At 42.5% G+C, this 27,568-nt stretch overlaps 1 protein-coding gene across 1 annotated transcript in view; it reads left to right on the forward strand.

Annotated features, from left to right (window-relative positions):
* The window catches only part of WNK3 (WNK lysine deficient protein kinase 3), a 125,162-nt gene that overhangs the window by 16,664 nt on the left and 80,930 nt on the right, over window positions 1–27,568 (forward strand). The window lies entirely within an intron of this gene.

Below are 27,568 nucleotides of genomic sequence, written 5' to 3' on the forward strand. Positions count from 1 at the left end.
CCAGAAATATTGGAACAAGGATAACTGTTTTGGCAGTTGGCCTCTGTACACCACCACATTGAAGTTGAAAGGAAACACACCCAGATGGGAGCAAAGTCAGGACTTTCAGCTGTAATTCAAGGGGTTTGACAAAAGTGGGGCACTAACCATTCAGGAAGTACAGCCAGTGGCATACACACATAAGTAATGGAACAAATCAACATCATTTCAAACTGAAGGATTGCCTTTAATACCTGGATGAAAATCCTTTGCAGTCAATGACTGCCTGAAGTCTGGAACCCATGGACATGACCAAATGATGAGTTTCCTCCCTCGAGATGCTTTGCCAGGCCTTTTACTGCAGGTGCCTTCAGCTGCTGCTTGTTTGTGGGTCTTTCTGCCTTCAGTCTTGTCTTCAGTAAGTGAAAAGCATGCTGTATTGGGTTGAGATCAGGTGACTGACTTGCCATTGAAGAACATCCCACTTCTTTGCCTTGAGAAACGCTTGGGTAGCTTTTGCTGTATGTTTTGGGTCATTATCCATCTGCAATATGAAGCGGCGTCCTATCAGTTTGGCAGCATTCAGCTGAATCTGAGCAGAAAGTATAGCCCTAGACACTTCAGAATTCATCCTGCTGCTTTTATCAGCAGTCAGGTCATCAATAAACACCAGTGACCCGGTTCCATTGGCAGCCATACATGTTCATGTCATAACACTGCCTCCACCATGTTTGACAGATGATGTGGTATGCTTTGGATCCTGAGCTGTTCCTTTCCTTCTCCATACTTTTCTCTTCCCATCATTCTGGTACAAGTTAATCTTGGTTTCATCAATCCAAAGAATCTTATTCCAGAACTGGGCAGGCCTTTTAGGTGTTTGCTGGCAAAGGCTAATCTGGCCTGTCTGTTCTTGAGCATTACCAGTGGTTTGCACCTTGTTGTGAAGCCTCTGTATTTACATTCATAAAGCCGTCTCTTGACTGTAGATGTTGACAATGACATGCTTACCTCCGCAAGAGCATTCTTGACCTGGCTAGATGTTGTGAAAGGGTTCCTCTTCACCATGAGCAGAATTCTGCGGTCATCCACTTTAGTTGTCTTCCGTGGTCTTCCAGGCCTTTTGCTGTTGCTGAGCTTGCCAGTTAATTCCTTATTTTTCAGGATGTTCCAAACTGTTGTGTTGGCTACTCCCACTGTTTTTGTTATCTCTCTGATGGGTTTATTTTGTTTCCTCAGCCTAATGATGGCCTCCTTCACTCGTATGGACACCTCTTTGGACCTCATGTTGGGAGTTCCAGTATGCAATGCAAACCAAATGCAAATGTAACACTCAGAACCACCTCCAGGCCTTTCATCTGCTTGCTTGGTCATGGGGTACCTAGGAAACAAGCCACACCTGGCCATGCAGCTGCTTGTCAGCCATTCATTCCATTACTTATGAGCCCCCAATTATGGGGGGGGGTGTATGCCACTGGCTGTCCTTCCTGAATGGTTAGTGCCCCACTTTTGTCAAACCCCTTGAATTACAGCTGAAAGTCCTGACTTCACTCCCATCTGGGTGTGTTTCCTTTCAACTTCAATGTGGTGGTGTACAGAGGCCAACTGCCAAAGCAGTTATCCTTGTTCCAATATTTCTGGCCCTGCCTGTAGGTCACAGTCTCTTACTGCTGTAAGGCTGGCAGGCTGCATTATGTGTGGAATCCAGCTCTGGACTCTGGGTATGAGAGGCAGACAGAACTATCTGGAGTAAACCACATAGGAGAGTGGGGGATGTGGAATGTGGGATAGGCATCAGAGTAGAGCAGAGAAACATGGTAGGAAAGAGTCACAAGGAATTTTATTAAAAATCTGTTGGACCCCAGTTTATTCTCAGAACTTATTCTCTCACTGTGAGAGATGCCCAAGCAGAAAGAATGAACATCGATTGCCCAAACTCCAAGGCAGTTACAGGGTTTGCAACAAAGGGCTTGATGGCTGAGAGACTGCATCCAGGATGCCATAGAACAAAGGAAACAATAATTTGGTTCTGGTCACTGAATAGAAGGTACAGGGAAGTTCCTTGTCTCGTGATTATTTTTTCATCTAACTGGCTATACAGAGTATAACACAATATTCAAAACAAAAGGGTTTTGCTAAGGATACAGAGAGACATGTCAGGAAGGTAAGCATGTCTCAGGATTGGACCATTTTCCCCACCAGGGCTTTTGACCAGCAAATTTAAAGGTACCCTCATGGGTCAGTTGACAATCAGGCATGCATTTGCATATTTTCCCCAGGTGTAAGGAACAACCTCCTTTAATTTAATCAGGGAGAAAGCAATTACGTTGTGGCTCCTTTGCTTCTGCAGTGGTTCCAGAGCCTTAACAGTGTCCCTGGCAACTCACAGGCTATGCCTTCCAAAACAAAATGGATTCTTGAGCGAAGATGTCAGGATAATGTCAATTAAATCCATAACACACACTACACGTGCTAGAGAGACAGTGTATCTAGAGCTCCTCTGTAACAGCAGGCCCCCTATTTAGCCAAGTAATCTCATTTTTTTTAAGGTTTGTGGCATGGCACAGGTTCAGGGTGGTGTCCTTACCATTGTCCAATGTCCTATGCTTCCTGCTTAACATTTTCCCCACTTAAGTTTATTTAAAAGCTATTTCTGCATTTCATTGTCCCATTGGCAATTGCAGTATTTTCCCCCCAAACGTCTTGGTGAAGCAGTTAATGAAGGGCTTATTGAACCTCTACCCTACTGTCCAAGCCCTTCTGCTACCATAGGGTCTTTGTTGTTCTCATGCAGTTAATGGTGAAACCCTTCAAACCACTAACTACTTGTGACTTCCAGCTTCTAAGTGGCCTTCCTCGCTGCTATCGTTTCTGCAAGTAGGGCTAGCGAGGTCTGTGCTCTTCATTCTGATCTGCTCTATCTCATCCTGCATATGGATAGGGTGCTGGTAAAACTGGACCTGTAATTTCTATCATATCATCATTATTAATTTATTTATTAGATTTATATACTACCCAACTGGCAAATGCCCATGGGGAGGTTTACAATCATAAAACCAAACAATAACAAAATAACAATAACAATACAAGAATAAAAATAATAATTAAACATTAAAAACATTAAAAATATTTGAAACACTGAGGAGCTAACAGTAAAATTAATAAAGCAACAGATTAAACATTAAATGCATGCTTAAAGAGGAGGGTCTTAACCAGGCATCTAAATGTATATAGTGAAGATGCCAGCTGGATTTCCCTGGGAAGGGCATTCCATAGATGGGGGGCCACTTCAAAGAAGGCTTTTTCTCTGGTAGCCACCCATTGCACCATTGTGGGCGGTGGCACCCAGAGGAGAGCCTCCAAAGAGTAGCAATCTCACATTGCTAAGATTGGAGAAGGTGCTCCTTCAGGTATTCTAAGCTGTTTAGGGTTATCAAAGATAGTTTCTATCATCTATCTGAACCAGGACATTGTCCTTTCTGTGTTCTACCTGAATTGCATGTAAGGTGAACCTTTGTCTGCCATACTGACGGAACACCAAGATTCCAGGTTCGCTCTTGTCTCTTCATCCATTATGACGATCCTTGAAATGTTGGTTGGTGTTGACTCAGTGCTTTCCATATTGGATATTGTTCACCATAAAACTTTGCTGCGCTGCTATCTGGTTTCACCCCTTGCCATTCCTCAGGCTCTATGCTTTGGATGTTTGAGCTTGAGCTGATGCCTTGTCTGGATGAGCTCCACTGATGAGCTGCAGTGGTTGCTTGAAGCACCTACTTTACTGCCAGGTGGGTTAACTTCCTATTTTTTCATGCGTGGGTTTGCATAGAGACCATGAAGGAGAAAGAGAGTTTGCATGCCTGTAGCTATGATTCTTTGAGTGGTCACCTCAACCTGCCTTCCTTCTCTGCTGCAGGTGGCTCTAGTTAGCTCCTCTTGCTCTGACATTTCCTTATATTGGCCACTCCAGTGGTCCATTAGGGAACCAAGTGGGAAGACAGGGACCACTCTCCCTTGAGTGTGTTTCCTGAGGGTGGACCTCCCACCGAAACTTTATCACCTAGTTCTAGAAGGTTCTGATCTTTGCATAGGGGCAGAACCCATATTTAGGACTGCACAGATGACCACTCAGAGAACCATAGTTACAGGTAAATGACCTGTTTTCTCAGTTCTTACCCCTGGTGATGATACTTTCTGCTGGTGTTTGAAATGTTATCAATATATATTGAATATATATATTGAAATGTGGTGGCATGTTATCACAGTTTAGGGTGCTTTGGGTTTCCTAATTCAGAGCTGCAGGGGCCCTTCCTTATGAAAGGGAACACATGAAGGCAAGCATACAGACAGAAATTCCTGGTGCTTCAGATAAAGTATGATCAGCCTTAATCAAAATATTATGTTGCACAGGAAGACAATGCACAGTTTTCCATGTTTCTGGCACCTTAGCAATGCTTTCTACTGACCCAGCATATTTCCGTCTTAACTGTGGGAGGGGAAAGGGTATTGGAAGAGTCCTTAATTCTTTCAATTTGCTGGAAGAATAGTTTTAGGATAATAGTCCAGTTGCAGTTGCTGTCTTTCTCCAAATGTACCTCTGATCTGTAAATGACTGAGGAAAGCTTTTAGTTTCTTTGCAAGAATACTTTCTGCAAGAGCAGCTAAATAATCTCTGTTTCGCAAACAGTATCCTTTGCTAAAGCAAACTTTAATGATAAAGACAATAGGATCTTGTGTGCTTGACAGTAGCTCTAGCTTTAATATTCTGTAAGTCTTTTATAACAGGCAAAACTGGAAATTCCTGGCTCTGACTTTAGCTCAGACTCAGGGCAGCTAAGTCAGGAGCTCATACAGATCTTTATCTAATATAATATGCATACATGGCAAAGGGATATAACTCCAGATCCACCTTCTTAAATTAAGTGCTTCAGGAGCATTTTCTCCTTTAGATTTATACTTGGGATATTATTTAAATCTACTTGTTGATAGCATTTTTTTTGCTCCCCCCCCCCCGCAAATTTTTTTTTTTTCATCTTGGATTTAAATTTTGTAAACCCAGCAAATTTTCACAAATTTATTTAAGTACAAGAGTTATATATTTTCCTATTGTGTTTTCTTTTATTGTTGATTATTTTCAAGGTCTGTTTAATAAAAAGGTACTTCTGTTTTTTAAAAAAAATCAAACTTCGTACTTTACTTGAACCCTTATGTCCCATTGCAGCCTAAGTTTGACTGAGAGCACCCTCTGAATTTTACCATCTGTTGGCATGTGAAGCAGAGGTGGGCAGACTTAAAATTTATGGGATCTACTTTGTTTTTTTACTAGAACCCAAGGTCCAGCAACCAGAGCCAGGTGCAAAATAGTGTTGGGGTGAGTAAGCTAGATGCAAAATGCTGGTTAAGGGTCTATTATCCACTACAACTCATGAGTAATAGACTGGGATGGCCTGCGTATACGAATCTACATCTGAGCTACTATAGATCAGGGATTATAATATAGGTCTAAAATTGGCTAACAGGGCAGCACAAAGACCTTGTCAAAAGCTAAGCTACTTTACAGGGCCCCATCTACACGGAGACGCTTTCTGGGGTGATTCCATTTAAATCCGGATTTTTGTGAATTCAGGTTTGCTCCTCCCACAGTGCATGTAGCCAGTAAAGTGGTGTATACATTAAAAAAATCCTGCTTTCACGAGGCAAACAGCACATGAAACTGCATTAGTTTGGGGTTGGGTGGGTGGAGTCGCAATTAAAACTGAACATCTTCAGCTGTATAGGTGTGGGTCAACAAATGAGGAGAGGCTTGCTCTCCACCCCACTCCCTGCTCCCATGCTCAGTGAGGTGCAGTGGAAGACAATGAGATACTCTCGAGTAGACATGTTTAGCCAGCACCTCTCCTCATGTCCACCCTCTCATGAAGCAACTTCCCCTTCCGCCTATCAGCACTGTTCCCCCGAGCCTGCACTGCAGCCCATTGAAGTCACAGAGACTCCCAAACCGCACTGATGTCGCTGTGATGGGAAAATCCGGCACAAAACAACTTAGTGAAAAGTGGCTTTTAGGACAGAAAAACCTGTAGTTGACGTGGAGTGGGAGTAACATCATCTGCCACGATCACCTGTGAGGCACAGTAGAACTGGAGTAAATCCCCCATGTAGATGGGGCCCTGGTGAGGGATACTGGGGATGGGAAATAAGTGATTGACACAAGGCCAGCCATGGCAGGGAATTCTTTAGTTTTTCCTTGCATTTTTCCTTGCTATTGTTAAACTATTGGGAATCGTAAATGTTTGGTGATATACTGCAAATAATCCAGAGTTTTACAGTAGGTCCCAGTCTACTTTCTGTTTGCTCCTGAAGTAGAGAGGCATTCTTAGTGACTTCCTGTAACCTATGGAATTTCTAACCCTTTGAGATTCACCAGAGCTGGGGTCTGAACATCAACAATAGGGATGCACAACAGGTAGGGGTGCACAACTCCTGAGGGCTGCATTCAGTACTGGCAGGGGAGGGCCACAGATGTGTATGCATGCACATATGCATGCACACACATGCATACACACTGGGCAGGGAAGCTTGAACCTCACCCCCATCCCTATGATCCTGCGCAAGATTGCAGTGTGTGTGTGCGGGAGTCTTTAACATTGCTCCCATTCCAGTGGTCCTGCTCAAAAATGCAGGGGTGGAGGCTAGTTTGATGTTGCTGAAGGAGGGGGAGGCCTCCTCCCCTCCAAGCAACCCCGATGGTCATTGCTGCTTCCAAGTCACCATTAGTGGCATGATTGGCGGGTCTGTGTGTAGAAATTCAGTGGCCAGGGCTTGGGAGGTGCACAGCAAGCATCCAGAGGCCATGGGGTGTGCATCCCTAATCTATGGGAGTGTGTATAATCTATTTCTCCCAAGGTTTGTAGTTTGCCCATATCAGTCTTATTGTCTTTTAATTTCTTATAAAGCACTTAAAGGGTTAAAGGGGTAGAAGATATTTAAATGGGACAGGGATTTAAGGATATATTTAGAATATTGATTTTTCTTGCTTTTATTCTACCTAAAAGAGAAATTAGGGCTGGTAGTGATCTCTTGAAGGTCTTGTTTAATTTGTTCACTACCGATTTTATATTTAGTTTGCAGAAAAGATTGAGGTCTCTAGACATAGTGATCCCCGTTCTTCTACTGTTTTCAACAGGCTTCTGTCATTCTTCATAGGTTTAAAATTCTCTCTGAAGTGTATGAGATCATGAGCATAAGGGAATGTTTATTTATATTTGCAACACATTTATTCTTTCAAGTTGTTAAATTGACTTTCTACTTGTTCCAGGCCAAAATTAATAGGGATGGGGGAAGGGTAGTTTCTGGAGATGTATGTTGTGTGTGCCCCATTTGTACACTCATTATCTTCCATATAGTTTGGACTTGCTTCTAAGATTTTTTCCTAAGGGGTTAGTTGGCTGCCTCAGAACTCAGAGGTGACCGACTATCCAATGCAGGGTGGGGGGAGCACAGAGGGGAACTTCTCTGCACTCAGGCCTCCCTGCATTTGTGGCTAGATGGCTGATTTCAGCTGTCTAGCCAGAGCAGCAGGTGTGTGGGGGGGAGGCCGGATGGCACATAGGAAATGTCATATGAGAGCTTCCGCCCTCCCCACCCCTCAGAACCCCCCCTTTTCCACTGCTCTGCATTGCTCTTCCAAGCACAGACCCGGTGACAAACTGTGCCGCCTATGAGGGGGAGGGGGCGGGGAGGCAGTTTTTGGGAACCAACCTCAGAGCTCAGGGAAGCCAGAAAATACTTAGAGCCCCTAGACTTCCATGTTTGAATTTATCAGTGAGAGGCATTTGTATTATCCATGCTGTGCTCATGTTTTTTATTCCCTAGTTATTAAAATGTCAGCTTGTAGACCTGGACCTTCAAAGCTTTTGACAATGTCTTATCAAGCCCTATTGTTGATCAGTAAGTGCTAACACGGTTAAGCTGCTTAAATCCCATTGAAGCCCATGTGAGTTAGGCAACGTTAAGTTGTGTAGGACTGCAGCTATAGTAGCTTGTTGCACCTATTCTGAAGGTGCATTTTGTGAGGCAAGATGCTGCATATTTTGTAGCAATCAGGTTTCTTTTTTTACTCTTTATAGCACTTTTATTTGATGCAGAAATGTATGATATTTGTGGCTAGTCTTGTGCAGTGAAAAAAAAGTGCTCTTCCTGACCTGGCTGCCCCCCCGTCCCTGAACAACTGCCATAAGTATTGGAACAGAGTGGGACAACTCCTGAGTGCCCCGTTCCAGCTTGTGTGTCTCTTTTCAGCAAAGGAAATTACCTCCCTGATGGCTGGAAGTTAAACAAGAAAATGCCACATAGGAACAGCATGAAGTCTGCTCTGTATTCTGGGGGCTTCAGTCAGTGGCAGTGCTAATAGCAAAAGATCCAGTTCTGGTGCAGGTTTCCATTTAGCCACTTGCCCAGGGAAAATAAATCTTTCTGGGCAAGTAATTTGCCAGATCTGCTGCTCAAAATGTCCTATGCTACTGATATCGGAGCTTGGCTGAAGGGAAAGGTGCCTGGGCGGAAGACTATGGGAAGGCAAGCTGTGGGTGGGACAGAAAGGGTTCTGTACCCCCCCCCATTCACCCCTTTTATTTAACAAAACAACTGTGACCTTTTCTCCCCCTCCTCCATTTCTATGTGGAACAGATCTGGGTTTAAGGACCTGGTGATCTACCACCGTCATGTCTAGTTTGGCTATTAGGTGTCTTTTGTATTGGTTTGTTTATTTACAAGTGCAAATGCACTGAGTCACTCTTAAGGGTGCAACACTACAAGCAGACAGACAATGCTAATTTGCAAGCAATAAAATTTCAAGTTCAAAGCAAAGCAGAACCCAAATGGTTTCTGCAAAACTCCGTACTCTGAGCAGGCAAATCAATTTCAGCCCCTAGTCCTACATTTATTCTCAATAGCTGTGTCAGCAGGGGCACGAAGCAGATCTAACCTCCACCCAATAGTACCCCGCAGTATACTTGTTTACTTTATCCCATGCAAGTGAGTGGTTACTGTTTACCTCTGCAGAGAGAAATAGAATGTTCCTCTTCAGGCTACTTGCACTGAGGGCAAAAGTTGCCCATCACCCTGAATGCTGAATAGTGCAGCTCCCATTGGTAAGGATCTACACACACATTCACACACCCTCCTGCTGTAATGGCAGGCACATGACATGCAGATTTGGCCCTGGATTAGCCTTCCCCAACGTGGTACCCTCCAGATGTGTTGGACATTACAGCTTCTATCATCCCCAGCCAGCATGGCAGTGGATATACTGGTTAGGGGTGATGGGGGCTGTAGTCCAACATACCTGGAGGACACCACATTGAGGAAGGCTGCATTATGTTGTGATCATGGGCTTTCACTTTGCACAGTTTTCAATACTGTTTCACAACAGCAATATATTAATTTCTAATGCATTGATTTGCTGATCGCATGTTGTCACCAAGCGGGGCATCTTGCTTTTTTGAAAAAAAAAATGTTGTTGAATGCATTGCAACAACAGCAAATCAAAATTATTGGGAAGGAAATAGTGAAGATGCTAATACTTTCAACAAATCTGGCCAGGAACTGAAAGATTCACTCTCTTACTTGTTATTTGGGATTCTCTCCGAACTATTGTCATTTCCAAAGAAAACAGTCAAGCAAACGAGGTTGGCGTCTTGGCTAAAATATTGTCTAGGGAAATGTGGGTTCTGTTCCCAGCTCTCTTTGATGTTGTTGTTGTTTTTTGTGATCCTTGGTATAGAATTTTAAGGCTGTAAGGAATCTTAATAGTTTCCACATAACGCCTCCCGCCCCTTGAATGGGACCAGTTACATTCCATCCATTTCTAATGAAACAGGGTACAAGAACCCTCAAATTATGAGGCACCCAGAAGCCCTGGTGGAAACTTGAATCACTGCCTAAGTATTTTCCTATGGTCAGAAAACTGCCTTGCATTTAACTGAATTCTTATTTCCTTAACTGAAACCTTTTCCTATTGTCCTTTCAGAACTGTACACATACATAGTTTCCAAATATGCAAAAAGTAACTGTTGCCTTCTCCATCCACATTCATTGTTTTCTCTTGCTTTTATATTTTCAAAGGGGGAACTGCCTGCTGTCTTGTTTCCTTGCGCCAATACCTTTTGGCAGAACTGGTTCCAAGTGTCCTCTGGTCCTCTGTATGTGGGCTCTGACAGGCTTATCTGGTTGTGGTGGCAGTGGTCCAAGTGGTTTTGGGAGGCTGGGTCTAGCCATACTTTTAACTTTTTGCAGTGTTCCAGGGTGACACTAGAGTGTTGGGCCAGAAAAATTAAGTAAGAACCAGACATGGAACAACCGATTGGTTCAAAATTGGGAAAGGAGTACGACAAGGCTGCATATTGTCACCCTGCTTATTTAACTTATACGCAGAGTACACCATGAGAAATGCCGGATTGGATGAATCAGAGGTCGGAATTAAGATTGCCGGGAGAATTATCAACAACCTCCGATATGCAGACGATACCACCCTAATGGCAGAAAGCGAAGAGGATCTAAAGAGCCTCTTGTTGAGGGTGAAAGAGGAGAGTGCAAAAGCTGGTTTGAAACTCAACATTAAAAAAGCTAAGATCATGTCATCTGGCCCTATCACTTCCTGGCATATAGAAGGGGAAGAAATGGAAGCAGTGACAGATTTTACTTTCTTGGGCTCCAAGATCACCGCAGACGGTGACTGTAGCCATGAAATTAAAAGACGCTTGCTCCTTGGGAGGAAAGCTATGGCAAACCTAGACAGCATAGTAAGAAGCAGAGACATCACCTTGCCGACAAAGGTCCGTCTAATCAAAGCTATGGTTTTCCCAGTAGTAATGTATGGCTGTGAGAGCTGGACTATAAGGAAGGCTGAGCGCCGAAGAATTGATGCTTTCGAACTGTGGTGCTGGAGAAGACTCTTACGAGTCCCCTGGACTGCAAGGAGGTCAAATCAGTCCATCCTTAAGGAAATCAACCCTGACTGCTCATTGGAAGGACAGATAATGAAGCTGAAGCTCCAATATTTTGGCCACCTAATGCGAAGAGAAAACTCCCTGGAAAAGACCCTGATGCTGGGAAAGACTGAAGGCAAAAGGAGAAGGGGACGGCAGAGGATGAGATGGCTAGATAGCATCACGGATGCAATGAATATGAACTTGAGCACACTCCGGGAGAGAGCGCAGGACAGGAAGGCCTGGCGTGCTATGGTCCATGGGGTCACGAAGAGTCGGACACGACTGAACAACAACAACAACAAGGGCAGACATTGGCAGTGGGCCTTGCCAGAGCATTGGACCCAGGTGCTGACACAGTCTTTGGTGCAGCCTGAAATCTATTTTGCACCCAGCACAATCCAATCTAATATAGTTTGCATAACACTTCTTGCAGTCCGTTTTAATGCTTATAAACTGCAGATTTTGGGGATTTTCTATCATGCCCAGACTTTTTTCTTCTCTGCCTCCCCCCTTTATTTTGTTTTCTTTTAGCTTGTTCTCCAGCCTGAATAAATGTTTACTTCTCGGGAAGAGAGCAATGACATATCTTGATAGAATAGTTAAGAGCAGAGACATCATACTGACAACAAAGGTCCGCATAGTTAAAGCAATGGTATTCCCCATAGTAACCTATGGCTGTGAGAGCTGGACGATAAGGAAGGCTGAGCAAAGGAAGATAGATGCTTTTGAACTGTAGTGTTGGAGGAAAATTCTGAGAGTGCCTTGGACTGCAAGAAGATCAAACCAGTCTATACTCCAGGAAATAAAGCCAGGCTGCTCATTTGAGGGAATGATATTAAAGGCAAAACTGAAGTACTTTGGCCACATCATGAGAAGACAGGATACCCTGGAGAAGATGCTGATGCTGGGGAAAGCGGAAGGCAAAAGGAAGAGGGGCCGACCAAGGGCAAGATGGATGGATGATATTCTGGAGGTGACAGACTCGACCTTGGGGGAGCTGGGGGTGGCGACAGCCAACAGGAAGCTCTGGCGTGGGCTGGTGCATGAAGTCACGAAGAGTCGGAAGTGACTGAACGAACGAACAACAACAACCAGCCTGAATAAAAGTTCCTTATAAAATTTTAATCAGTCCTGATAAAGGCATCACCCTACTATTTATTCTTGATTTTGTAGTAATTAGGAGCATGCCCATATGATCCTAATGTAGGTGATCAGCTAAATCAGCTTTCACCAGCCTGGTGTCTTTGAGATGTCCTGGTCTACTACTCGCATAATTCCCAGCAAGCATGACCATACTCTCTTGGGCCTGAGGATAATGGGGATTGTGCAACGCACCTGGAGGACACCAGATTGGGGAAGGCTGAGCTAAACTTTCCAGTTTCCATCAGTCACTTGGCTCATGTTCCTTTATGATACAAATTGTTCCACATTGGTATGAAGTGGTGATAATGGACTTTCCTTGGCAGACAACTGGTGAAACGTTAGCCCTCCAGGGGCAGCTCACTAGATATACACATCTCCCTTTCTCTCTCCTCTGTTACCATTACTCTTAGTTAACCCAATCTGAGGCAAGCACGCTTCTCCGGGCTTTCAGGATGGTTATGTGGGAATAGGAAGACAGCTGGTTATGCTCCCAATCTCTGCTGACCAAACAATTACCTTGTCTTCCCTTCTCTCCCTGCATCACTTGCTCTGTAAAGCGTGACCCAAATGTTCTAAGCAGTGTGGGGGAAACAAACCAGTCCTTGAAGGTGTCCTATTAAGTAAATTTATTAGAGTAAAGATAAAAACACAATAGTGAGGGAAAGCAGTGCGTGTGCCCAATAAAATAATAAAAGCAAATCCTAAACTAGAATTTTGGTCTACCTACAGTCTTATACTTTGTGATCTATCAGAACAAAACAGACTTACATCAGGGTCCCCATGGCAGTGAAGCATCTTGGGTTGGTCCAAGATGGAAAAGAGGGACAACTCAAAATGGGCATTATTGACGTTTTATGCTATTTGATTGGGGTGATCTTGATTGACAGTGGCGGCCCCTCTGACCAATGAGCACAGCTCATGTACACAGGTTGTGCCCAAGGAAAAAAGTAATTGGTGCCAGGGTTTACCTTAGGAAGATGAAAAGTGACAAGGATGTGGCTAATCCTTTCCTGCCAGATTGCTTTGTGTGTCTGAGGGGCTCTAGTCTGGGATGTGACTGGAAAGATGGCCTCAAATGGAGGCTGCTGTTCCAGCCACTATATGGAAATGTAAAAGGTCAGCCTTGGCATATTCAGGCCTTTTTTATAGGAACCAAAGGCATACAGCTGTATTCTACATAGGTGAATGTCTGATGTACACAATTGTTTTTGCAGTCGACATAACACAAATCCTTCCCCCACCCCCCAAAATGTTAGAGACTTTTGTTTTTGGAAAAGCTTGCACACCTTCCAGTTTCTTAGAACTCTTTATTAAAAGGAAGGCAGTTCAACAAAGGATCAAACTAATTAAAATACCATATTTTCTATGTTGTAGTCTCCTGTAGTATAAAATTGATTCAAAACTAGTATGGCTTCAAAACATTGGTACAGTGAGTATAGATTATTTAGTTGTAGTAATACCAACAAGGCTGTGAAGGAAAGGTTTATTCATTCTTTTACTACATTTAAAGCAACCTTCCCTGACCTAGTGTCCTTCAGATGTGTTTTACTACAACTCCCATCATCACCAGCCAGCATGGTTGTTGGCCCTGCTGGCTGGGGATGATAGGAATTGTAGTCCAACACCAGGTTGGGGGAAACTGACCTAAAGTGATATTTTGCCACAGGGAATGAGGAAATCACACCTTTAATTCTAGAAAATAGAGGCGTAAATAAGGTTTACTCCAATGTCTCATCATATGCACCTTCTACTGTCCATCAACTGCATTTATTATCCCTTCTTTATTACTTCTGTTGCTTTAATTTGTAAGCCAAGCAAAATGTTTGTCCTTCTGCCCTGTAGTATTAACTCAGCTATCAGCTCATCTAAGTGCCATTTAGACTAGTGTTTATTTTGGCTTATTAAAGGGTAAGAGATTATGTTGGAAGATCAGTCCTTTAAAATGCGATCCGCAAAAAGGAAACACAGAAACTGAGAGTCAGGGAAACTGAAAGCATTTAAGTAAACAACTAGTCTTTGTCCTTGTTCCAAAGCTGTTGGAGAAGTTTTGGATTTACTTTTGTAGTTGCAGAGTGACTGGCACTGGGATGTCATATAAAGCATTAGAAACCTCTGCCAGGGAAAATAGACTAGTAACAGTGGTTTGCTTTTAAATGGGATAAACCAGTAACAGGAGTTTATTTTACTTATTTATATAAAATGTCATTCCATTTTTCTGTTCCTCAAAACAGAAGGCGCTCAAAACAGTTTACAAAATCCAACAACAATCAGAATTAAAATGACAATAATCCACATCATTATAACCATAAAATAAATAACAACAATGACGACACATGTAGAAAGCAGTGATAAATAATATTGAAGAACTCAGGCAGCATCAATGTTCAAAGCTAACTGAAAGATAAGTCTTCAAGTGCTGGTGGATCACCAATAAAGACGAAAATCTAAGTTTTTGGAACAGGAGTTCCACAAACGAGGGGCACTGCCATAGCATTGCCACCAACTGTACCTCAGAAAAGAGGTACCCACAAGAGGGCTGTATCAGCTGATCTTAAGGGATAGGCAGATTCACATGGGAGGAGACAGGCCCTCAAGTAGCTTTGTCTCATTGGATGTAGGACTTTAAAGGGAATAATAGCAACTTGAATGGCACCCTGAAGCAAACTGGTAACCAGTGCAGTTGTTACAATGAAGGGGTCACATGATCCGACTGCTTGGCCCTGGTTAAAATTTTGGCTGCAGCGTTCTGCACCAATGGAAGTTTCCAAGTGGTATTCAGTGGCAGCTCCAGACAGAACATGTAACAATAATTTGATTGTGATGTAACTAATGCATGTATCACCATGGCCAGATTGAACTGTATTGGGAGGAGGCACATCTGGCATATTCTTTGCTGGGCAAAAGTAATCCTGGCCACAGCTGCAGCCTGAGCATGCAGTAGCAAGGCTGGGTCCAGGAGTTTACTCCCAAGTGTACCTGATCTTTTAAGGGGAATGCAACCTCATCCAGACGAAGTTGCCATCCTATCCCTGGGTCTGTAGATCTCTTGACACACACACACAAATATCATTAAAATACATCAGAAGCAGAAAATAGGCTAGGGAGGCAGTTGGACAGTAGATGACAATGGAGTTAAAGGAGTAATAAAGGAAAATAAGGATACTGCAAAAAAGCTTCATTGATTCTTTGCATCTGTCTTTACTGCAGAAGTTGCAGGGCTGATACCTGTGCCTGACCTGATATTTTCAGGAAGGGAGACTGAGGAACTGGGGCAGACCTTATTCACAGATTGAAAACAAACAAATCACTGAGTCCAGTCAGATGATATCCATCCTAGAGTTCTTAAAGAACTCAAATGTGAAATTGCTGATCTTCTAGCAAAAATATGTACCATGTCCCTAAGATTGGCCTCTATATTAGAGTATTGGAATGTGGCCAATGTAATGCCAATTTTTAAAAAAAGGATCCAGGAGGGATCCTGAAAATTACAGACTGGTTAGCTAACCATTTATTCCAAGTAATTTGATGGAAAGTGTTATTAAAGACAAAAATATCAATCATATAGAAGGAAAGTCCTGCTAAAAAAGAATCAATGTGGTTTCTGTAAAAATCAGTCCTGTTTCACTAACCTTTTAGAGTTCTTGTGAGTGTCAACAAGTATGTGGACAGGGGTGATCTGGTAGACATTGTTTATTTAGATTTCCCAAAAGGCTTTGGACAAAGTCTCTCAGCAAAGACTCCTAATAAAACTTAGCACTTATGGGATAAAAGGAGAAGTCCTCTTAAGGATTTCTAATTGGTTAAAGAACAGAATGCAAAGATTAGGAACAAATGGTCAGTTCCCACAATGGAGGGATGTAAACAGTGGAATTCCCCAATGATCTGTATTGGAAGGGAAGGTCCTCCCTGCGCCTTTCTTTTGCCCTCCTCACTTTGCTGTCTGTGGCAGTGGCGGCTCCTGGAGGATATGCAAGAGAGAAGGACTGCTTGAGAGGTGAGGAGGCAAGACTAAGGAGTGTAATAGAGTGACATGAGCCCACTTAGGAACCAAGGACCCAGGGGATGCTAACTCCAAAGGGGCTGCCCTCTAATCTTCCAGAGAGAGCCTTTGCATAGTGGCTTCATGCCTTCCTTTGTGTCTTGTGAAACTCTGGGCAGCCTCTCAGGTTGTGGCTTTATTTTGTTTTAGGGAAATGAGCCTGGCTCTCTCCTGTCATTTAGTATTGGGGGGGGGGGCAAAGAAAGGGTGTGTGTGGAGAGAAGGAAGGAGGGAGGGACGGATGGATGGATGGATGGAGTATGTGGATAAGTGGATGAGCAAGTACGGGTGTGTGTGTGTGTGTGTGTAAGAGAACGAGGCCCCTAACTTAAAAAAGGTTGCCCAACCCTAAGACAAGACTGTGTCTGAAAGAAATGGAGTGATCTGGATTGAGTTCCAGTTTCTACAGAAGCCTTCATGTTCCTTAGCATGGATTTTTAAACTGTTTGCACGTCTCAGTTTCAGCCATCTGTAAAAATTAGAGAAAATACTCTGTAATACTCTTGTGAAGCTTTCATTGCCTAGAAATTGGAGTTATGAACAGTGAGTGTTGAAAGAGCATACTGTTTATTTTGCAGTGATGTCTAGAGGTAATGACCAGGTTAATAGTTGCAGATGCTGTACAAATGCAAACATCAGTCCAGGTTCCAAAGAGTTTGTAGTTCAGTGGGCTTACATAAGTGAACGAGAAACTGATTTTGCTACTTTAATCTTGTGTTTCCATTACTTTAGTGATAGAGAATACAAAGATGACTGTGGACAGCTAAACTTGGAAGGAAGTTTGGGATTAAAACCTGATGTAAAAAATAACAGTTGCCTGAGTGGGGGAAGTGAAGCATAATACCATTACATAATTAATAGATTTTGCATCAAAGTTGCTCTGTATTGTATAAACAGATGACTGTAGTTCTAACATACAACCTGTTTTTTTTAAAGCAGCAAAATGCGCAAAGTCTTTAAAATTTATGCTGTCGTTAGGATGGAAAGAAATTAGTGTATTATGTAGTTCAGTGAAGCAGAAGTTTCCTGTTCCAGTGCCCTGTTTTGCTGGCTTGATTTCTTGGTAAACCAATTAACCATTTTTATTTTTTGGATGGATAAACCTGCTTAATTGCTTGCCTGTAGTGCATTAGTGGGAACGTATACTGTAGTGGCTCACTGGCAATAACCCAGTTTGTTGTATGACACCCATCAACATGTACACACCTTTTAACAATTAAATGTGGAAATTATAATACGGATGTTACCTGAGAAGTAGTTACTCTGAACAGCCCCTCTGGGAAATTCTCTGATATAACAAAATACTTTAAAATGTAGCATTTATCTTGTGTTCTGGTAGAGGATATATTTCAGAATATAGAACTGGAAGGCACACAATGGATCTTTAATCCCAATAATCCTTTACATAAAACATCCCCAGCCGATGCCTCCCTTATCTGGAAGCAGACTCCATATCCTCTCTAGGTGCCTCATTCCATGGGAGAACTGCTCTTGGGACTTGGAAGTTCTTCCTAATGCTACGTTTGCACAAAATTATAAACTTTCCTCGTGTGTGCCTTTTAGACCTACTGTTTTCTGAATTCTTTTCAGCCTAATGTTTTTATCAACTAGTAGTGCAAAGAACTGTTATCTAGAACCGAGCACTGTATTGCATGTGAGGCCTTACTAGTGCTGAGTGGAGTGGTACTGTTCCAGGGTCTTGGAAAGGATGGTTCTGCTGATCACATAGCCTAAAATGGCATTGGTCTTTTGTGCACCAGGTTGTTGAGTTATGCTGAGTTGGTAATCCAGTATAACCTGCTTAGCTAGGAACTGTACAACAGTTTGTTTGTGACCATCAGCAAATTGCATATTACTAGTGTTGTAGGTTACACTGGAAGTATAGCTTGCTTATGATAAATGAACTTATTTGATTTAAGGATTAGAATAACTTGAGTTTGGAGAGCAGTACTAGGTAGTATCTGGAGTTCAGCATTTAGCACTGTGTTGCCATTTCAGTTTGTGTGAACCACTTACTAACATGAGGAAAGATGGTGTTCCATTCCTGAACTCTATCCAAAACTCATTAATGTCAATAGAAAACAAATGGGCCTCAGAATAGTCCCTCATTTCATAAGCCGGGGCAAATAAAATGGCCTTTTTTTGCTGTGCTAAATGTGTGTGTGTGTATAAAAGGAATTAGAAGTTCACTTGTGGGGGGGGGGGATTACATGTTCCTTGGGCTCAGGTTTTTGTGTCACAAATATTTGCTTGCTTTAAGCCAATAATATCAAAAACAATTACTCCATCATCTATTGCATTTCACCAAGTCAGAAGCAAACAATAAAATGGTTGTAGATTTGCTAAATCCCCCATCATTAATTTTGCAAATTGCTCCTTGCTGATCACTTGAATGAAGACACATTAAAATTGAGTTGTTCAGAGCTCCTTGATTTGTCTTTTTTTGTTAAACCATGTTGAGTGACGTGGCTGTTCAGAACCCCAACAGCAGTGAAGAGGCCAACGGGGTTTGCTTTTCCTTGGGCTATCAGAGATGGAGGGAGGGCTGCATCCCCTGGCATCTGTGCTTTTGATTATTGCTTCTTTCCTCTCCCTCTGTGTTCTCTGGTTTTACTTCATATGTGTGCTGCCAAATGTATGTTAGCTTAGTGTCATTGCAAAGGACTCAGCTGCCATCATGTAGATCATGTGGTGCTTTATTGAGGAAAAGAGATTCTTCCCTTTTTAAAAAATGTGTGTCTTGCCATGAGTATCCTCTTTGCCAGAATGTTTGGTTTGGGTTTAAGACAATTTAGATGTCTCAGTAATAGGGAAAAGGAAATTAGTTTACCAACACATTACTCTTATTTCAGCATTTATAACTGTTTTGTTTTGATTCAATACTTAGAATAGATCATAAAGGCAGAACTAGGTCAAGACCTAGCCCAAGGCACATCTCACACTTTTACCCCCCCTTTTAAATACTGAATCCTCTGTTGAATTAGTGATTGAATGGATAATTGCAGTGTTTGTCCTTGAAGAAGTTTATAGATCTCTAGCAGCTGGTTAATACTGTTACAAAGTGTTCTGAACTTCATATTAAAGTAGGGTTTTTTTTACTCCCAGACTTGTGGGCCCCCTAAACAGTTAAACCTCATGTCTTATTTCAGGCTATTATTTCAAATAATCCACTATTCCTGTTAGATGCAAAATTATTAACTGTTCCTGCAACTGCTACATCTTGGAAGATTTGCCGTATGTTCATTATTGTCTCAGTGCAGTCACACATATATGATTCTTTGCCTATCCAGAGTTAGATCTGGAACATTTAGACTGAGCTTTAGCTCTGGAGCTAGCACACCTACCTCCCGCCTAGAGGAGAGGTTCTATACTTTGCACATGTCTTGAGGCGTGGGTTCAAGCACCTTCGCACTCTCTCATCCCTTCTAACTGCCATGTTAGCAGCAGCCATTGGATATCTAAAGGAATATCTCCACCAGTATGAGGCTCCAGGAGAGACTCCTCTTCATGCCCTGTTGGTATTTGAAGCATGATTGTCAGGAACGCAGAAGAGTCATCTTTGGTTCCTACACCTAGGCTATGGAACGTCTTAACCTAGGGAAATTTGTCTTGCCCAATCTCTGATGGTTTTCTACCTCCCTCTGTCTCTGTCTCGCCAAGCTGACGTTTTAATACTGATTTTATTCTTATTTTATCAGCTGTGACCTGTCTGGATTTTTTCATTGTTAGATATAGCTATTAAGGTGCCTTGAGCATTTTATATATATGGAAAGGTGGGATATAATACAACCACTACTACTGATGATGATGACAATAATGATGATGATGATGATGAAGACTATTCTCCATGTACATCTCATACTGCTTCAGTGTTGGCTTTGGCCTTTTCCCCTTTTGCTCCCTTTTCTTATTTTAGAGAGCATTGTATGTGTGTGTGTTCTGTTCTAGTGTAATGAACGTTAGTCCTCTTTTTCTTTGCTCAGATTACTTTCTCCTTTCCTTTTGCTGTGTACCTGTGGAAAGTACGTCTCTCTTAGAAAGTGCTTGTTGGGTGAAACTCCCAACCACTGATGGCCACTCTATGTTATCACAGGGAATAAGGCATGGATAATTGTTTTTATGGCTTGAAGGTGGTATTTTCTGTGCTGTACATTCTTGTGTATTTTGTCCACTATAGTTTCTAGCTGTGATGGGGATGGGTGGGAAATTTTCCAGAAAATGTTCTGCTGGTATATTTTTCTGTATAATTTTTTCTATATTTAGAAGTGCATTGTTCCATAAAAGTAATGAGTATGATGATGAATGAAAACAATAGCAGTCAAACTGGCCAACTGAAATGGATACAACGCCAGCCAAATCTAAAATCCAAGGTGTAATTTACTTTTTTTCATGTGACTATCTCTAGGAAGCACATATATTTGTGTGCACAGCTTTTCACGTGTGTCAAAATTAAGTTGCAATCTTAGTAAGAGTAAGTCCATTGTACTCAGTGGGACTTATTTCTGAGTAGACATGGATAGGATTTATGTCAACCATTTTCAGTATCTTAATTTCCCCCCTCACAATCTAAATAACATAAGGGAAGTGTAGGCTATTGAGTTGTCATGTCTTATGTACAATATTCCAGTAAAAATAGTTTCCAAGTAAAGCTTTGAATTTGTCTGAATATAACATTTAAGCCACACTTATTGTATTGATTTTTCCCTAATCAAATACTTACATTCAAATACTTTGAGCTATTGGGTAAAAAAAACTTTTGAGATACTTATACAGCATATACTACTAACATGGCATTCTTTTAAAGTTTTGTTTACTAAATATAAGTCAAACACACTAAATTAATCAATTGAGGGCAGCAGAAAATGTTCTTCAATATTTTCTGTAAAGCGCACATCACTGATTTCTAGTCAAACAATTTGTGCAGATTGTTGAAGTGCTACAGAACTATTTGACCAGAAACAGTAATGGAACAGAGAATCTACACAGCATGAACACCAATGGCACTATCATGCCATCTCCAGCTCTCAGAAAAACTGTTGTTGCCTTCAGCATTAACTGGTTTATTGTGACATGAGCTTACTTTAAATATGTGGTGTTGCCACACATCCTCTCTCTACATATGTAACAATGTAAGGTGGCCTTTAACCAGAGGTATGGTGTGCATGCAATGGATTTATGCACTTGTTGTTCAGTCGTTAAGTCGTGTCCGACTCTTTGTGACCCCATGGGCGATAGCACGCCAGGCCTTCCTGTCCTCCGCTTTCTCCCGGAGTGTGCTCAACAAATGGGGAATAGCTACTTCTAAAATGAGGAAAACAATTTTTGGTTGGATCAAATGGTGGTCATCTGCTAGTGGAACAGATTTCCCCTCCCCACTGCATCCCTCTGTGCACCTGCAGATCTGCTCTGTGGGGCTAGGGGATCCTCCGGAGCATGCAGAGGGCTGGAGGGAGAAAGAGGATGGGGAAGTCCTGTTGTGTCAGTGGAAGTACCATTGTGTTAATGGAAGTCCATTCATGCAGTGTTGGATTCAATCCTTTATTTTTACAGATTTTTGTTCTTAAAACACATGCACACTTGTTAATGAAGAGAAAAATAGCTTGGTCAGTATATCCATCCCCTAGCATATGGGGCAGCATGCTAGTTCTAATAGGCCCATCTAAGAGATAAAGTTGAAGATTGGGGAAATTAGAGTTTGCCACATAAAGAGGAGAAGGTGGTGCTATGAAAATGGCCGAGCAGAGGATTGGAAGGCTATGAAACGAAGGGAGTTTGGGTTCTAGGGATGCTGGTGGGACATGGGGGTGAAAATGTATAGATTTAAGAGTCAAGCAAAAGAAATAGAGCAGGAGTGGCTATAATTACTGGACCTTCAGAAGAAAGGAAACCCAAAGGACCTCATTTCCTGACTGGTTGCAAGAAGTTGGAAAAATGCTGTGGGCACAGGCTAGCCTTGGTTTAATAGCTTTAGTTCCACATTCAAAAATGGGGCATGAGCCTCAAATCGCTTAAGGCACTCTTGAGTACCAAGTTGACAGTGGACAGGTGGGTGGCTGATATATCCAAATAGAGTTGAATCCTTGATTTCCTGGTACTTGCAGGAAGGATGGGGAAACTGAATGGAGGCTTAGCCATTGTTGGGGGTATTGGAGCCACCCCAATCTGGTTAAAAATAGATTTAGAGGGAGAGCCTTGTCAATGGGGCTTCTCTTCAGAATTCCCAGTAAGAATAAAAATGTTTCCATTCAGCTCAAGACTTCCTGGTATCCACTTCCCAATACTCTGTTATTATTATCTAATATTTATATGCTACCTTATTTGCTAAAATACAATCAGTACTCTAGGCCCACATCTTGGCCACCTCCCTTGGGCTCATGGAGGTTGCAGATGGCCTGTGTGGCCTTACAGGTCACACTGAATTCCTGTATGTATGGGGTCTGGCTTTGGGACTTAATTAATAAATACCTTCCTCTCTCGGTATTTATGGGAAACAGATTTGTCTGGGCAAACACAACAAGGTGGTACAACAGGGGGACTCTGGGCCTTGGAAATTGGAATAGGGGCCAGAATAGTGCAGAGAATCATGCTAGGTAAGAGTCATGAGGAATTACAATAAAGGCAGTCAGATCCTCTGTTATTGTCAGAGCTGAGACCACACTAGCGTGTGGGATGCCTATGCAGAAAGAATAAATACTGAATACCCAAACTCAAAGGCAGTTATAGGGCTTGAAACAAAAGTTAGAAAGAACTCAGTGGCTCAGGGGCTGGACCCAGGATAAATAAAAACAAAGGGAACAATAATTTAGTTCTAATGAATGAATAGAAAGCTCATGGAGATTCCCTGGCCCTTGATTGAATTGGTTAGACAGAGCAGCATAGTACAGTATTCAAGATAAAAAGTGTCATCAAGGTGCTTGCCCTTACTGACATGTCTGGGAAGTGGGGACACTTCAGGATTGGGCCATTTTCCCCGCCAAGGCTCTGGATTGGCTATTCCAAAGGTATCTTTGTGGGTTAGTTAGCTTGAGTGGTGGCATGGCAATCAGGCAGGCATGTGCATGTTTCCATAGTTACATAGAACAACCCTCTTTAATCAAGGAGGAAGCACATATACACTGTAGTTCCTGTACCTCTGCAGCGATCCAAAGCCTAACTGATAACATTCCTGGGAGCTTTTCTGGCTGTGCCTTTCAGAACCAAAATGGATTCTTGAGCTAAAGTGTCAGAGTAATGCCAATTGAATGCATAATACAATATTGAATACATAATGCACAATAAGGTGTCAGAGAGCCAGCACGTCTGAAGCTCCTCTGTAACAGTGGAAACATCTGAGATGATGTGAGAGATGCATTATTATCAGTACTGATAAAGCTGTCCTCCCAATTAAGGAGGTGGCTTCATGATTGACTCAGCCAGTTCTGTGCAAATCAGAAAACCAGAAGAGCAGGTTTCCTCTGAGCTTGATAGTGAGAAGGAGAAAAGGTTGTATGTGTGCCCAAAATGTGGTGAGTGCACTTCTACAGGAGGCTCACCACTAAAATTATTCATGTCTGTATACATCCTTAGAGTATTTGTAGTTCCCCACTGGTTTCTGAGTATTCCAGTTCTCAGTATTCCACTTGTGTCCATTCTCTTACATAGGATTGACCTGTTTAGGTTTTTCTAATATTAGGCAGGAAAAACACAGAGGTTGCTTACCTTGCAGTTTTTTATATTTGTCCCTGGTTGGGACAGGGAGATTAAAGGACAATAGAAGAACTAGGGCTGCAAAGGCTATGGGGTTTTCACATTCACCCCAATAATTTTAGGAAGCTGGAATACAACCTTCAGCACTACTCATGAAAAAGTTCAGAGCTCAAGTGAACATTTGACCTCCCAGGTCCACTCAGGTTGCATACAAAACTGGGTTCAAGAAAGCTTCGTGCTCTCCAAGGCAAGTGCCCACCCTTCCTTATAGAGGCTCATCTCGTATTCTGAATATCAATGGATAGAGAAAGCATGACAGCTTGTCATGAAAATAGCAAGTGTATGTTGCTGTTTTTTCCTTGATGTTGGAAATGAATCTATTAAGCCTAGCATTTTGCCATGGCTCGGCAGAGGCATAGCATTGATTATTAAGAGAGGTGGTGACGTCATAGATAATAGTTTTCACAATGTAAATTTCTAGACCTATAAAATTAATGCAATGAAGTTTAAACTCTTCATAACCTTTGCTATTGAAATCTGATGTAGAAGACAGATTTTGAAACGCGCCTCTGTTGCGCATTTTAATATTAAAGCTGTAGATGTTGATGTTTCACGTTCATGTGATAGGTCTCCGTAGCATTCAGATGTTCAGCTTTGGCCTTCTGCCTTTTCTTATCTGAGTTTTGGACTCTGGTGGCACTCTGGGATTGCAACATGTAGCTTTGCGTGGGAATTCAGCACTTCATTGTTTTGTGTACTGCTCGTGAGAGACCTACTAAATCATTTAGTGGAAGCAATATATTATTTTATACCATTGTCCATTGCGAGGGAAATCTTTAAAAAATAACACCTGTGGGGCTCTAGTAACCCAAATGTTTCTTGTTGGCTCACAACAGAAATATTTTGGCCAAAAGGTATAATTTTGGTCTGTAATTATGGTAAAAAATGGTACGAGAGCTAAAGGGACAAGCCTGTTTTTTCCTGTGATTACGTTCGTGTTTGCTGTTTGATTTGATTACTGAAGCTAGTAGACTTTGGATCTCATTTTCCCCTGCTGTCCCTTTAGCTTTAGATGAAAGTAAAGAGAAGTAGCATTGCACTACCGGGTAAGCTGCCTGGTGAATCATGACGAGTAAACTCTGATGACATGGACATGGAGATCACTAGCGTGACCCTTTCTAAAAATGTATGACCCAATTTATGCCTCTGTGTGAAGGTGGGGGTTCCTCAGAGCCTGCCTTCTCAAGGGGCTTAGTCACATGGCCGGAGGGGACTTTCTTTTGCTTCCCCTGCCAAACAATTTTTGACAGACCAGGAGCGGGCTTTATCTTCTGGGAAATTCGTGTATGTGCTGAGTGATGGGGTTGGGGTTGTGACTGAGGCTTGACTTCTCAAGAGATCTGCTGGAGGGATTCGTTTACTTGCTGCATTTGGCAATATTTGTACAACTTGTCATAACGCCTTGCTGACTTGATTCTGATCTCTGACTTCTCTTGCATGCTTTGTAGTTTCTTCTACCACATCGATCCATTCCCTCAGCATCTATCCCACTGGGTCCTTCTTGGCATTGCCTTTGAATTTCCTTCCTCTCTGACAAAATGTTGTTTTTGTTCGAATAGCAGGTGCTGGACTAGAAGTCAGGACACCTGCACTCAGTTGCTGGCTTCACTGACAAAATTCCTCTTTTCTGCACTCACCATGGAGAGTAGTCATTTTGTATATTTATCAACTTTTTCTGCATTGCCACTAACAGCTATCTGTGCTGCTAGTTTTCCATCTATCATTTTTTGGAGCCCACTACAGACTTGTAATTCAGAGCCTCTCCCACACACACACCATGATCCCATCCCATACATAGTCTTCTTTTGGTTCCCTTTGTTTACCTTCTCACATTTCTGGTTGCATGATTTCTATTTATAGTCAGAAATAACAGTACGTGTGTGTGTGCAGGGCGGCGGCGGGAGAACTAGACATTTGCTTACGTATATTTTGGGCCTCCAAATCCTACTAGCGGCACTGGCTCCCACTGTTGCTGGGATCAATTTCCCTGATTATTATGGTGCTTTGTCCCCTTCCTCTAGGACCTGCCTATGCATGAGGAGCTTTGGGACTGGTAGGACTGGTAATTATTGAGAGAGTTATGTCAGCTAGTCTGTCAAAGTACAAGTCTTAGTTTAACTGCACAACTGCACAAGTGCACTCTCTCTGTTCTGAAAAAGTGCCTAGGAGAGAAACTTACTTTTCAGAGTGTTGCTTGTTCTACTCTAGCACTGCTTCTAACTTGACTCCAAATCTCCCAAGATTTAGACAAAAGATACATGGATTTAAAGAAAAGCCTACATATGCCACATGACTGTAATCCAGTTTGGAGATTACCAGAAATCATGGTGGTTAGGCTGTGTCTGTCCAGAAGGGACCACAGCTGGCACACCAGCCTCAGCTGGTGGAAGGCACTCTGTGCCACAGTAGCTCCTTGGACCCTCCATGACAAAAAGGGATCACCTTCATGCTGCAAACTTGATTCTTCAAGGAGAGTGCAACTCCATCTACAACAGGCTGAACACCTACCATACAGACACCCAACCACAGCATCTCCATCTCCTCTGGATTGAGATTTAGTTTATTGGCTCTCATCCAGTCCATTACTGGTTCAACATGTCTACTACCTCACCTGAATCTGATGTAAGAGAGAGCTGGCTATCATCAGCATATTGAGGACACCCAATACTAACACCCCAGATAACCTCATTCGGTGGCTTCATGTTGATGTTCAAAAGCAAGAGGGACAAAATAGAACCCATGGAATCCCATAGCGTAGATGCCATGGTAGTTGCACAACAATAGTAGACGCCAGTAGTAGTTGCATAGCACCACCTTCTGGAATTGACTGCCCAGATATGAATGGAAACACCGCAATGCAGTGTTCCCAATCACTAATCCAGACAGTTTATCCAAAAGGATGCCTTGATTAATGGTGACGAAAGCTGCTGAGAGGTCCGGAAGAACCAACAGGGTCACACTCGCCTGTACTTCCCTCATATAGATAATTTATGAGGGCAGCTGGCAGTTTCTGTGCCAAAACCAAGCAGGACATGCATTGAAATGGATCTAGATAATTGGTCTCATCCAAGAGGTTCTGGAGTTGCACAGCAACCAACTGCTCGAGTGCATTGGGCAGGAAGGGAATATTTACAACTGGCTGATAGTTAGTATTCTGGGTCTAGAGAGGGCTTTTTAAGGAGGAGCAGCTGTTACTGTGAGGGGAAAAATTGAGGCAAATTGTAGATCATGCTTGCGAATATTATGAAAACTGCTGAACTGCCTTCTTTTGGGTGTCTGGGACTACCCTCTTTTGCAAGCATTTCTTACCTTCCTGACCCAGTTGGCCATTCCCTCCCTGCTTGATGTTATAAGCCAGGAGGGGCAAGGGTTGAGCACACTTGTCCAAGAACCTTGTCTACATCCTGAGGCTGCAGCAGCTGAAATTCATCCAATAAAACAGGACTAAGTGATGGTCTAGATAACTCCACAGATTGATCTGTCCCAGAAGTGGCATCCAAATCATGGTGAAGATGAGTGATTTTATTCTCAAAGTGCTTCATGAACATGTCACAACGAAACCTCCAAGGATTTCTTCACAGCTCCTGGACCAAGTTAGAGAAGGCTCCAAACCACCAGGAAGAGCTCCATTGGATGACACTGTGAGAAAAAATGTTTCTTCTCTGTCATCACCATA

This window comes from Heloderma suspectum, chromosome 2 (genome assembly GCF_057233095.1).
Source record: "Heloderma suspectum isolate Gila_16-S chromosome 2, 16-S_ref, whole genome shotgun sequence".
In the NCBI taxonomy this organism is placed as follows: Eukaryota; Metazoa; Chordata; class Lepidosauria; order Squamata; family Helodermatidae; genus Heloderma; species Heloderma suspectum.